The 13,815-nt window shown below is 45.5% G+C and overlaps 1 non-coding gene across 1 annotated transcript; it reads right to left on the reverse strand.

Annotated features, from left to right (window-relative positions):
- Positions 1-12,872: 12,872 nt before the first annotated feature.
- LOC116079335 lies at positions 12,873-12,991 on the reverse strand. Its single transcript, XR_004113907.1, has one exon. It is a non-coding gene; the product is annotated as a 5S ribosomal RNA (ribosomal RNA).
- Positions 12,992-13,815: the final 824 nt, after the last annotated feature.

The raw sequence follows: 13,815 nt of genomic DNA on the forward strand, positions 1-13,815 counted from the left end.
CAACAACAACAACAAAAGTCATAGTTTTTCTATGTTGATGATGATTTTCAAGTAGCAATCCTAGGCCCAAGCCGTCCTACCTCACTGGGGGTACAGGTGGTTGTTTAGCCCCTTTTCCTAAGAATTGAAGCCAGGGCCTCATATCTGCTAAGCCCCTGTACCAAAGTGTACCCCCAGCTACACCCTCAGCCTTCCTGGGTTGTTTCCAAACAAATTCCAGATAATAGCATTTCATCCATAAACATTTTAAGGAAGACATTTTACGTTGTACGAATTATGCTTTTATTTGGGGGCTTACTGGAAGTTGAGCCCAGCACTTTACACACACTAAATATTACTTGTTTGCTCTTAAGTTTTTTCTTTTGTTTTTGTTTTGTTGTTTTGTTTTGTTTTGAAGCAGGGTCTCACTGTAGCCCTGGCTGGTCTGGAACTTGTTATGTAGTCCTGACTGGCCTTTAATTCACAGGCATCTGCCTGCCTCTGTCTCCTGAGCGCAGGGATTGAAGTCGTGCACCACCAAAAAGCTTTCGTATGTCTTGCCTGACATAAAGCTTTCTATTTCTGGGCTACAATGAAGCCCTGCATTTGTTTCCCTGTGTGATTTTCACAGGCGTGAGAAAGTACAGCTAAGGGCTGCAGACGTGCAGGCGTTCTCTCTGCTTTGCTCTGCCACCCGTGGCCACTGGTGACTTAAGCAGGAAGATCACCTGTTTCTCCCCTCACAGGAAATCCAGGGCAAAATAAAAATGGCCTTTGGATCGGGGCCAGCCTGGTCTACAGAGTGAGTTCCAGAACAGCCAGGGCTATACAGAGAAACCCTATCTCAAAAAAAAAAAAAAAAGGCCTTTGGGGATATATAGGAAAGATGTGGAACCCTGCCTCAGCTCCAGTGGGGAAAGGGGAAGCCAAGCTTGACACATTGGGCTGCAGCGTCTGGAGTCTCTGTCATCTGGTCACCCATACAGTTCTTGTTCCCTTTGCATCTCAGTGTGCAGTCTGATGGCCCAGCCCTGCCCAGTCCCCTCCATGCCTTTGGGCTCCATTCTCCACCAAGCCCCACAGTCTTTGAAAGTCTTCCAAGCATCACCTTCTCTCCCATACATCTGGTACCAAGGCAGAAGTTTCTCTAGAGCCCAATTCTGTTCTGCTTCCCTAACCCAGTAAATGATTAGATGCGTCTGGCACACGGCCCAGCCCCCAGCTTCCTTCCCAAACCTGCAGCTAGACCATGTGACAGCCACTGCCTATCCCCAAACATTTCAGCCAGCCCCACCCTGGAGAGCCGACAACTGTACACACCCTCGCCTGCCTGGTACTGCTGTATTTCCACCCAGCCCTCTCTCAAGGCTTATGAGAACAGCAGCTTTACTCTGCTACCTCTGCCCGGGGCCCACTACACAAGTCTTTAGGACATTTTCAAGGCATGGCCTTTGTGATGCCCTTGGCGGGACTGTGTGGTACACAAAGGTCAGAGAAGCCAGGCCCAAGAGGTGCTGCTTAGCCTGTGCATGGCCATCATCCACTGGTACTTGCTTGTCAGGCTGATGGGCATAAAGAAGGAACCCATAGGGACCTGTGTCCCTGGGCCAGCTCACCTGCTTGAATTAGCAGTGTTGAGGAGTGCAGGCTTGACTACTGCCTAACTCAGGCTCCAGCTCTTGTCACCTGCCAGAGGAGCACCATTGAGGGGAAACCATATTGCATCCCCTTCTTCAGCCACTGGAGAGGTGTGGGTTGGGGCTGAAAGTCAAGGCGAATCCTGCAGCTGCTAACAGCTGGACACTAGCAACTGCCTCCTTGTATCTGGGCAGCAGGCCCTTTCTTGAAGGTGCACATCCTCCTGTCCCAGCAACTTACACAGTGTGCCAGTTACTCTGCCTGGCAGACGTGACCTGGAATGGAAGCAGCCTGGTGTGGGGGGCACGGTCTTCCAGACTTCAGCCTGTGTGTGTGTGTGTGCATGTGAGACAGTGTGTGTGGCTCTTGTGCACATGTGCAGAAGCTGGTCGTCGGGTATCCTGCTCTATCACACCCCACCTTATTCCCTTGAGCACAAACCATTTTTTTGTTTGTTTGTTTTATTTTTTGTTTTTCGAGACAGGGCTTCTCTGTGTAGCCCTGGCTGTCCTGGAACTCACTCAGAAATCTGCCTGTCTCTGCCTTCCAAGTGCTGGGATTAAAGGCGTGTGCCACCACTGCTGGCACAAACCATTCTTGCCAAGGACTCAAGTTCAAATCCAGACCTTGCATTGGATGGTTCACAACTGCTTATAGCCCCAATAATAAAAATGATCTTCTTAATATTTGTTTTTTGTTTTGTTTTTTAAGACAGGGTTTTTCTGTGTAGTCTGAGTTATACTGGAACTCCTACTGTTAGCCAGGGAATCCTTGAACTCAGAGATGTGTCTCTCCTGCCTCTGCCTCTAAGTGGTACGATTAAAGTCAAGTGCCACCAAATTCAGCTAAATTGTGTGTGTATTTGTGTGTGTGTGTGTTTAATGTCAAAGATAGGGGAAATGGCTCATCAGTTAAGAGCACTTCCTGCAGAAATGTGAGAGCCTCAGTTCAAGTTCCCAGAACCCAGGGGAAAAGTTGGGCATGGTCACACAGGCCTGAGAGCCCAGCACTGTGGTTGGGGGCAAAGCCTGGAGGATCAGCCAGGGTAGCTGCCTGCTGACCTAGATGTAGGGTTAGCGAGAGATTCTGCCTCAAGGAATAGGTAGAGAGTCGTGGAGGTACACATCCTCTGGCCTCTGAGCACCTGTCCACATCAGCATATTTCCTCACAGGTATGTATGTATGTATGTATATATATATATATATATATATATATATGTATATATATATACATATATATATATATATACACATATACATATATACAACATGTAAGAAACTCTGTCTTGAAAAGGGTGGAGAGATGGCTCAGCGGTTAAGAGCACTGACTGCCCTTCCAGAGGTCCTGTGTTCAATTCCCAGCAATCACATGGTGGCTCACAACCATCTCATAATGAAATCTGGTGCCCGCTTCTGGTATGCAGGTGTACATGCAGATATACATTAAATAAATAAAACTATAAAAAAAAGAAAAACAAAACAATTAAATAATAATGACTGTATGTGTGTATATCGAAGAACTGTCGTAAAATCAGTGGATGTCTTTTTTTTTTGGTGGGGGAGGGTCAAGACAGGGTTTCTCAGTGTAGCCTTGGCTGTCCTGGAACTCACTCTGTAGACCAGGCCGGCCTCGAACTCAGAAATCCACCTGCCTCTGCCTCCCAAGTGCTGGGAGTAAAGGCGTGCGCCACCACCGCCCGGCAGATGTCTGTTTTGAGTATCTGCTATATATATCTATGTGCCTAGGATCCTGTAAAAATGTCTCAAGGTGAAAAATGTCACCACTCAAAAAGGATAAGAAGCCCTGCCTTGAGGCTTCTCAGAGATGGGGTGTGGCCCAGTGGCACCCTGCTTCCCAGCCTGCACTCAGCCTGATGGGTGGGAAGGAGCTCCCTGCTCAGATGCTGGGTGTTGGTGAGGCACTCACCCTGGCTTCCTGGGACCTGCATTCACACTCCTCCCTGGCCCTTATCCTAGAGGTGGCCTTCATCTCCAGGGGGCTCTAGCTTTATTAGTGAAAGGAGGGAGGTAACTGTAGAATGGGAAGATTGGACTTTTCCTCACTCACCAGAAAGCATATTGCTAGCACTGCTTCAGCAAGGACCACTGAACACAGGGACTGGCAACACATTAATCAGCTTTTCCTTTTCCTTTTCTTTTCTTCTGACAAGGTCACATGCAGCCCAGACTGGCTTTGAACTCCCTGCGGATGGGAGAATGACTTTGAACTTCTTATCCCCCCTGAGATTACAGGTGCACTCTACCCTGCCCATTTTACAAGGTGCTGGGGATGGAGCGTAGGACTTCTTACATGCACAGGGCTACACTCACACATGGCACACGCAATAACGCCAGGGATTTTATGTTACAAAGACATCATAAATATCTGATTACTATGTAGACCAGATAGCCGGCCAGTACACATTGTATTCTTGTGATCACACGTCACACAGTGCCCACTGGATGAAACAACTATTATGGATGGTTTTTGTTTGTTTCTCTGAGAAAGGGTCTCACTATGTAGCCCTGGCTATCCTTGCTTTATAGACCATATTGGCCTCAAACTCAGAGGTCTGCCTTCTAAGTGCCATATTCAAAGGTCGGCACTAGTTGACATGTAAATGCTTAAATTTGTTTAAAATTGTCAGCCAGGAGTGAGGATACATGCCTTTAATCCCAGCACTTGGGAGGCAGAGGCAGGTGGATCTCTGTGAGTTCAAGGTCAATCTGGTCTACAAAGTGAGTTCTAGGACAGCCAGAGCTTCATAGTGAGACCCTGTGTCAAAACAAACAAATAAGCAAACAACTAAAAACTAAAGTCATCACATGTATTTGTGTGTCTGCCCACCATGACCTGCATATGGAGATCAGAGGACACCTGTGAGTGGATCTCCCTTACATGTAGGTCCTGAGGATCATCGGCCTTTCCCTCTTGAGCTATCTTGCTGGCTTTGAATTTAAAAATAAATTAATTTAGACCTGGACATGGCAGTGCATGCCTGAGATTCCTGCACTGGGGAAGCAGAGTGAAAAGAACACTTAGAAGTTCAGAGACCAGCTGTCATAGACGTTATATTGGTATTGCCACATGCTGCTTGTACTTACTGAGAGCAGACTCTGGGAGCGCGGAGACTTCTCACCCATCTCAGACTCAAGCATTTTATTTCTAGTCTCCTCCTGAGCTCACTGTTCTGGAACAGACTGACACTTTGACCCTGTAACAGGGCAAAAGGAAAAAAAACCAAGCAGCTACTTTTATTAAACACATGTAAGTGCGTGTGTGTGTGCGTGTGCGTGTGCGTGTGCGTGTGCGTGTGCGTGTGCGTGTGTGTGTGTGTGTGTGTGTGTGTGTGTGCAGGTGACCATGGAGGCCAGAAGAGAATGTTGGATCTCCTGGTGCTGAGGTTAAGACTACCCAATTTGGGTGCTGGGAACTGAACCTTGGTCCTCCGCACGAATGGCAAGCTCTCCTAAGTGTGAAGCCATTTCTTTCCAGACCCAGTCAGGTTTTATGTGGCTCATTAAGCATCTCATCAGTCTCCTTGGCTTGAACAACAAAGGTTTGTTTTTTTTCCTTTGTGGGACAACTGGCGACACACCAGTCTCCTGGTGGAGAGAGAGAACAATGGCAAAAATCCTTTGACAGTTCTGGAAGCTTCTGGCGGCAGACATCACTTAACCTCATATGTCATTAGGCAAAGCCTGGTTCGGGCAGGGTGGGGTCGGGTTCTTCAGATCTAAGCTGTATGCATGGTCACTGCTAGCAAGTAACTGTCAACTGTAATTCGGCCTTTGACACGTTCTGTCCGTGTCTTCTTGGAAGAGCTCTGTGCTGTGTACAGGGTCCACAGGAACAAACTAACCACACTAGTTTTTCTCAGGCCAGTGTGGTAAGGTATCCAAGGTGGGTTGTTTACCCAGATGCTGTAAAAGCTGAAAGAGCCAAGGAGGAAGCTGAGATTCCCTGGGTATTAGTAATTACAGTGGGTGGCTACCGCCCATGGGCTTGGGAGGATGAAAGGGTTCCGGAAGCAGGGCTGATAGGATGAGGAATTGGAGGAGAGCCCCAGCTAGAGGAGGGCCCAACCACAATGGGCTTTTTCCTCATAGGGAAAGCTACAGTTGCTGCTGTGTTGACAGAAGCCAAGGGTGGGCAGTAAAGGCTGCAGAGAAGTAGGGGGATAAGAAGGACAGGCAGCCTTTCTCCCTCCTCCAGCTCTCCCTAAAGTATCTCCCATGTACAAACTTAGCTGAAAGGCAGCTCTCAGGGACTCAAGTCTGGGAATCTTGCTATACAGTGCCCACCCCGGCCTCACTGAGTAGATTCTAGACAGGGTTGGGATGTAAGGACTAGAGGCAAATACCAGCATTGCAGCATCATTAACGAGCTGTTTTCCACTGCCAGGTTTCATGGTTTTTCTTCAAGCCTTTGATTTGTTTTCTGATTTCTTTTTCTTTTTTAAATTTGTGTGTGCATATGTATGTGTGTATGTGTGTGTGTGTGTGTGTGTGTGTGTGTGTGTGTGTGTGTGTGTGTATGTGGTATGTGTATATGTGCATGTGTAGTTTATATATTCATGAGCACCATTGGTGCACATATAGAGGTCAGGAGACTTTGTATAGAGTCAGTTTGTTTGGTTGGTTTTGGTTTTTGGTTTGGTTTTTCTGAGACAGGGTTTCTCTATGTAGTCCTGGCTGACCTGGAACTTGCTCTGTAGACTAGGCTGGCCTTGAACTCACAGAGATCTACCTGACTATCTATCACCACCACCTGGCAATGTTCTTGCCTTCTACCTTTATGTGTATGTGGATTCCTGGGACCAAACTCAGGTCTTGAGGCTTGGTGGCAAGGACCTTAACTATTCAGTCATCTTGCTGGCTCTTGATTTCTAGTTTCTCTGAGACAGGTCTCATGTAGCCTTAGCTAGGTTATTTATTTATTTATTTTGGTTTTTCGAGACAGCGATTCTCTGTGTAGCCTTGGCTGTCCTGGAACTCACTCTGTAGACCAGGCTGGCCTCAAACTCAGAAATCTGCCTGCCTCTGCCTCTGCCTCCCAAGTGCTGGGATTAAAGGCGTGCGCCACTGCCGCCCGGCTGGCTTTTTTTTTTTTTTTTTTTAATATATATATAAGTGCTAGGTACCCAGACTCCGTTGCTCACACTTCATAATGGGTACTTTATCAGTTGTCACCTTAGCCTGTGAGCTGGCTGTGGCGACACAAGCCTGTATACCCCCACCCACAGAAGAGGAAGCAGGAAGATTCAGACATCTTAGATATCATGTGAAGAGACAGCATGACCGTGGAGACTCACATTTAATGGGGACTGACTTATGGTTTCAGAGGCTTACTCCATTATCATCATTGTTGCAAGCATGGCAGACATGGCGCTGGAGTAGCCGGGAGTTCTGCATTTTGATCAGTAGGCAGGCAAGAGGAGACTGTCTGCCTCACTGAGTGTAACTTGAGCATATATAGCCTCAAAGCCCACTTCCACAGTGACACAATTCCTCCAACAAGGCCAAACATCCTAATAGTGCCACTCCCTATGGACCAAGCATCCAAACATGAGTTTATAGGGTCCAGGCCTATTTAAACCAACATAAGTGTTGTGCAAAATTATTTGTAGATATAATTTGTCCCCCCCCCCTTTTTTTAAAGATTTATTTATTATTATACCTAAGTACACTGTAGCTGTCTTCAGACATACCAGAAGAGGGCATCAGATCTCATTATGGATGGTTATGAGCCACCATGTGATTGCTGGGATTTGAACTCAGAACCTTTGGAAGAGTAGTCAGTGCTCTTAACCGCTGTGCCATCTCTCCAGCCCCCCTACCCCTTTTTTATACTGGTAACTGAATCTAGGGCCTTCCACATGCTAGGCAACCTGTGACTCTAAGTTGTATCCTCAGCTCTCTCTTTTTTAAAAAATTAGATTTATTCTATTTTATTTTATGTGTATGTTTTACCTGCATGTTTCTGTACCAGGGCATACTTGGTGCCCCAGGCTAGAAGAGGGTGTCAGCTTTCCTGGAACTGGAGTTACAGACCATTGTGAATCATAGTATGGGTGCTGGGAACCAACCCTGGGCCTTCTGTAAGAGCAACAGTGTTCTTAACCATTGAGCCATGTCTTTTGTAATAATTAAGTGTGTGTGTATGTGTATATGTATGTGAGTATGTGTGTATGTGTGTATGTGTGTGTATTTGTATGTGTATATGTGTGTGAGTATGTGTATGTATGTGAGAATGTGTGCATGTGTTTGTGCATGTGTATGTGTGTTTATGAATGTATGTGTGTGCATGTGTATGTGTATATGTATGTGAGTATGTGTGTATGTGTGTGTATGTTTGTGTGTGTATGTGCATGTGTATGTATGTGAGTATGTATGTGTGTGTATGTGTATGTATATATGTGTATGTATGTCTGAGTATGTGTATATGTATATATGTGAATATATGTATGTGTGAATATGTGTGAATATGTGTGTGTATATGTGTAAGTGTATGTGTATTATGTGTGTATGTGCATGTGTATTATGTGTGTATGTGCATGTGTATGTATGTGAGTGTGCATGTGTATGTATGTGAGTGTGCATGTGTGTGTATGTATGTGAGTGTGTGTGTATGTGCATGTGTATGTATGTGAGTGTGTGTGTGTGTGTGTGTGTGTGTGTGCGCGCAGATGCATATGCCCATGAAGAAGCCAGAGGTGAGTATTGGTGACTTCCTCAGTTATCCTTCACCTTGTTTTTTGAGACAGGGTCTCAGTAACGCTGGAGCTCCCCAATCTCTGTAGCAGCCTAGCCCCTCCCTGCATGCTTGGCTTCTTTTCCCTTTACCCTTTTAGCAGAGAAAATGCACATTTATGAAACAAACGTGAGAAGGAATTCTCTAGAGTGGGAGGCCTTCCCAGGGAAGAATGGCTATGTCTGGCTGCCATTTCTGTTTTTATTTGTTTTACACACAAATTAATTGTTTATTAATTAAATTAATTAAAAAAATATTGTTGCCGGGCGGGTGGTGGTACACGCTTTTAGTCCCAGCACTTGGGAGGCAGAGGCAGGCGGATTTCTGAGTTCGAGGCCAGCCTGGTCTACAGAGTGAGTTCCAGGACAGCCAGGGCTACACAGAGAAACCCTGTCTTGAAAAACCAAAACAAACAAACAAACAAACAAACAAACAAAATATTGTTGCTGGGCAGTGGTGGCGCACACCTTTAATACCAGCACTTGAGAGGCAGAGGCAGGTGGATTTCTGAGTTCGAGGCCAGCCTGGACTACAGAGTGAGTTCCAGGACAGCCAGGGCTATACAGAGAAACCCTGTCCCTCGAAAAAGCCTATATATAGTTTTGTTTGTAGGTTTTTAGTTTAGGTTTTCTGTTTGTTTATTTTGTTTTATATGAGCGTTCTGTCTTCACACAGACCAGAAGAGAGAATCAGATCCCAGTATACATGGTTGTAAGCCACCATATGGGTGCTGGGAACTTTTCCTTTTTGAGTCAGGCTCTTTCCCAGGCTGGCCTTGAACTTATGCTGTAGCCCAGGCAAGCCTTGAGGTTTCCACACCACTACCTCGCCTCACGTTAAAAGTCTTCTCTGGCTGGAGAGATGGCTCAGCAGTTAAGAGCACTGACTGCTCTTCCAAAGGTCCTGAGTTCAATTCCCAGCCTCCACATGGAGGCTCACAATCATCTACAATGGGGTCTGATGCCCTCTTCTGGTATGTCTGAAGAGAGTAATGGTGTACTCGTATACAAAAATAAATAAATCATTTTTAAAAAAAGAAATTTAAAAAAAAAAAAGTCTTCTCCATTAGACCTGACTCCAAAGAAAATGTTTCGTTGTTTTCTCCAGGCTCCCGAGGGCTTAACTGATCATTTTAATTTATACTCTAAGCTTGCTGCTCCCCAGGGCACCTGGATGACTCAAGGCCTCCGCTGGCACCAGGGAAGGAGAAGGCTGTTATTCAGTTCCCTTACACTCCTGCACTGTAGACTTTGGGTCTGCTCCAGGCCAGTTGGTGGGGGTGTGGGGTGTGGGGTAGTTTATTCCAGTTTTGTCTCCAGCCAAGCAAAACCACCAGAAGTGAGATTGGCTTCTTCATCGTGTTATTTCTTTCCAGTTGGCAAAAGTCTCCAGGGCACCTGTAGCCTCAGGAACCTGCATCACATCTTTGGAATCTCTCTCTCTCTCTGTGTCTGTCTCTCTGTCTCTGTCTCTGTCTCTTTCTCCTTCCCTGTTCCCTCCCTCCCACCTCACTTTCTTCCTTCCCCCTTGGCTCACCCCCTCTTCCACTGGCTTCAAATTTGATATATTGCTGAGAGTAACTTTAAACATCTGATTCTTCTGCTTCTGGCTCCTAGGTCCTGAAATTATAAAGTTGTGTTTCCATGCCCAGTTTCTTGTAGTGCTGGGAATTGAACCAGAGCTTCCTGCACACTGAGCATATGCTCTACCACCCTACCACTGTGCTGTAGCCTCAGCCTTCCTTGTCTCTTCCCTCATTGCATTCTCTCAAGTCTCCTCTTTGCCAGGATTTTTTGGTTTACAAACTAAAGCCCAGCCTTGTAGTAGACCTGCCGTAGCCTCTGAAGCACAGGGGTTAGTGTCATGTACCACCATCATGTGTAGTAGCTTGGAATTAAAAAAGAAAATGAACTGCCAGGCAGTGGTGGGGCACGCCTTTAATCCCAGCACTTGGGAGGCAGAGGCAGGTGGAGCCTGGTCTACAGAGTGAGTTCCAGGACAGCCAGGGCTTGTCCAGAGAAAACTTGTCTTGAAAAAACAAACAAACAAAAAAAGCAAAACAAACCAAAAAAAAAAAAAACAAAAACAAATGAACATTGTAGGATTTATTTTTGAATTTTATTTTTCATTTTTTAAAATTTTATGTGTATGAGTGTTTTGTCTACATGAATGTCTGTGTGCCACACCTGTGCAGTGTTCGAAGAGGCCAGAAGAGGACATGGGATCCCCTGGGACAGGGGCTGGAGAGATACCTCACTGGATGACAGTACTGGCTGCTCTTTCAGAGGCTTCAGTTCCCAGCACTCAAATGGCACCTAACAAACACCTGGAACTCCAGTCCTGGTGGACCCTATTTGGTTTCAGACCCCGGAAGAGGGGCTGAGGTGCACATTTCACATATCAAAGCAGACCTGGCCTCCATGTTCTCCCAGCATCCCTCAGTCCCTACCAGGCATACCCTTCCCTAACCCTGAACTTTCTAGCCTAGGGGCTGGGCTGCCCTTCCCCCAGAGGCTCCTCCCTATATAATCCAGACATTTCTGTCTTCTCTCTTTTTCCTTCTTTCTCTGCCTGTGCACCCTTTTGTCTCTCTCTTCTCCCCCACCTTATGGTGACTTCCCTAGCCTCGGTCCCTGGGGCCAGTGAACTCACCCACCTGAGAACAGCTTCCCAATAAACCTGCATTTAATATTTACTAATCTGGTTTGAATAGGTTCATCTCACTGGCCCAGAAATAACTTATCAGATCCAAACCTTCTTCTGATCTCAGTGGGATCCTACATGTTTATGGTGCACAGAAAAAACACATACACATAAAGATAAAAACATAATAAAAATTTAAAATAAGTAAGAGCTAGGAATGGTGGTGCACGCCTTTAATCTCAGCACTCAGGAGACAGAGGCAGGTGAATCTCTGAGAGTTCTAGATTAGTCGGATCTACAAAGTGAGTTCCAAGACTTTAGGTCTCAAACGGGACAAAAGGCTGAGGTGGCTATTTAACATATCAAAGCAGACCTGGTCCCCAGGTTCTCCCAGCATCCCTCAGTCCCTGCTACATACTCCTGTTACAGGGTATGGCTGGCTCACCACACCCTCTGCCCTGAATTCTCCACCCCAGGAGCTGGGTTGCCCTGCCCCTAGAGGTTCTTCCTGTATAATTTAGCCATTTTGGTTATCTCCCCCAACACACACACTTTTTTTTTTAACCTTTTAACCTCTTGGATGTTGGACTTGGTTCCCCTTTCTCCCCTCTCCCTCCTCTCCTCACATGACTCAGGGTCCTGTCCTCTCTGGACTCTCTCAGATATCTCTGCCTCTGTTTCTGCTCTCCCTTTTATCTACAATAAATCTTCTCCTCCACCATACCTAGGAGCAGTCATGTTTACTTTTTTGTTTTGTTTTGTTTTGTTTTCATTTACAGGACAGCCAGGGCTGTTACACATAGAAACCTGGTCTCAAAGAAATACATACATACATACATACATACATAAACACACACAAACAATAACAAAATCCCACCTGGGTGGAGTAGTATATGCCTGTAATCTTGGCACTTGGGAGGAGAAGGCAGAAGAATCAGGAGTTAAGAGCCAGCCTGGGCTACATGAGACCATGTCTCAAAAAGAACAGGACAGTAACAAGTTGTACATTTTTCTTTATTATTATTATTGTTTGAAGCTTTTATTTTACGTTTAATTATTTATCCATGTGTGGGTATATGAGTGCAGGTGCCTGCTAAGGCTGGAAGAGGATCCAGATCCTCTGGACCTGGGAGTAACTGGTGGTTATGAGCTGTCAGATGTGGATGCTGGGAACTGAACTCAAGTAGCCCAAGCCCCATAGTCCTGTTGTCTGTGGCTCATGTGACCTCTTTCTTGGGCCAATTCCATGTGGTCCATGCAGTTCACCTCTGTAGATGTAGCTGGCATCTCCAGCACACTGGGGTCTCCATTACAGCTTAGGCCGTACCTTCATTCTATGTACAATACACTCAGAAGCTCCATGGGGAGAAACTAGGTCCTGATGCTTACTACCTGGTCTTGGGAGCATTCTGAATTTGCTTTATAAGTCTCTAGGATCCCCTAACTCATCCCTGGAACTCACATATATATGTATATATACATGTATATATATATATATACATATATGTATATAATATATGTATGTGTGTGTGTATATATGCGTTATATATATATATATCTAGGCTAGACTTGAACTCACAGAGATCCACTTGCCTCTGCTTCTCCAGTATTGAGATTAAATTCGGGCACTACCACAACCAGTGTACTTCCTTACTGTCTTGCATTTTGCATTTCTGCAGAACAAGAACCATGTAGATAACACTGTGTTCTGCTGCCAGCTCAATGTGTAGCCTGGTCGCTTGGACCTCAGAGTACCCGCCTAGCTGAATTTGGGAAACACTTCCCAAAGTGGTCCTGCTTGGGCAGGATGCCCTGGAGGCTCTCTTTTTTGTTTGTTTGTTTGTTTTTGTTTTTTTAAAGCCTACAGCACCTGGTATTCCCAGGAAGTCTCCCATCCAAGTACTAACCAGGCCCGATCCTGCTTAGCTTCCGAGATCAGACAAGACCAGGCGCATTCAGGGTGGTATGGCCATAGACTGAGGCTCTCTTTGTTAAAGCTCTCTTTTCAAATGACTCTTCACTGTTATATTCTGGAGCTGTCTGTGGGTGGGGTCCTGCCCTCAAGGCACCTTCTCAACTGTTGGCCCAATGCAAATTGGAGGCTTCTCCTTAATTATCCTAATTTCTTTAATAACTGCAGCACCCATCTTGTCTGCCCTGTCTACTGCTTTAACATGCGTCTTTCCTCATCAAATACATTTTCACATCTTTCTTTTCTTCTCCGATTCCTCACTATAAACTTCACTAAACACAGGGAGCAATAACCATACCACAGCCTGAATGTTACGTTCTCTTGAAATGTCCTCTGTCAGATCATTGCTCTGTGTGTATGTGTGTGCTTGCATGCATGTGTGTATGATGTATGTGTATGCTGTGTATAATGTCTGTGTAGATGTTTTCCTGTGCATTTGTAAAGGCCAGAGAAGAATGTCAAGTATTCTTCTCTACCTCTTTCAGCATTATTCTTTTGAGGTAGGGTCTCTCCAGTAATGGGGGGGGGGGCTTATCTTTTTTAGCCAGGCTGGTAGCCAGTGAGGCCCAAGGATATATATATATATATATATATATATATATATATATATATATATATGTATGTATGTATGTATATATATGTATATGTATGTATGTATGTGTATGTATGTATGTATGTATATATATATATATATATATCCAGAGACTGAAGATGAAGATGCTGCTGATTGGGCCATGAGTTGCTGATGGACTGGGGGAGGGATTTTTCTCTACCTACCTGCTTGTAACAAAGAGAGTTCAATAATGATGGAGGACTGAAAGTACACCAT

Source organism: Mastomys coucha, unplaced genomic scaffold (genome assembly GCF_008632895.1).
Source record: "Mastomys coucha isolate ucsf_1 unplaced genomic scaffold, UCSF_Mcou_1 pScaffold5, whole genome shotgun sequence".
Taxonomy (NCBI): Eukaryota; Metazoa; Chordata; class Mammalia; order Rodentia; family Muridae; genus Mastomys; species Mastomys coucha.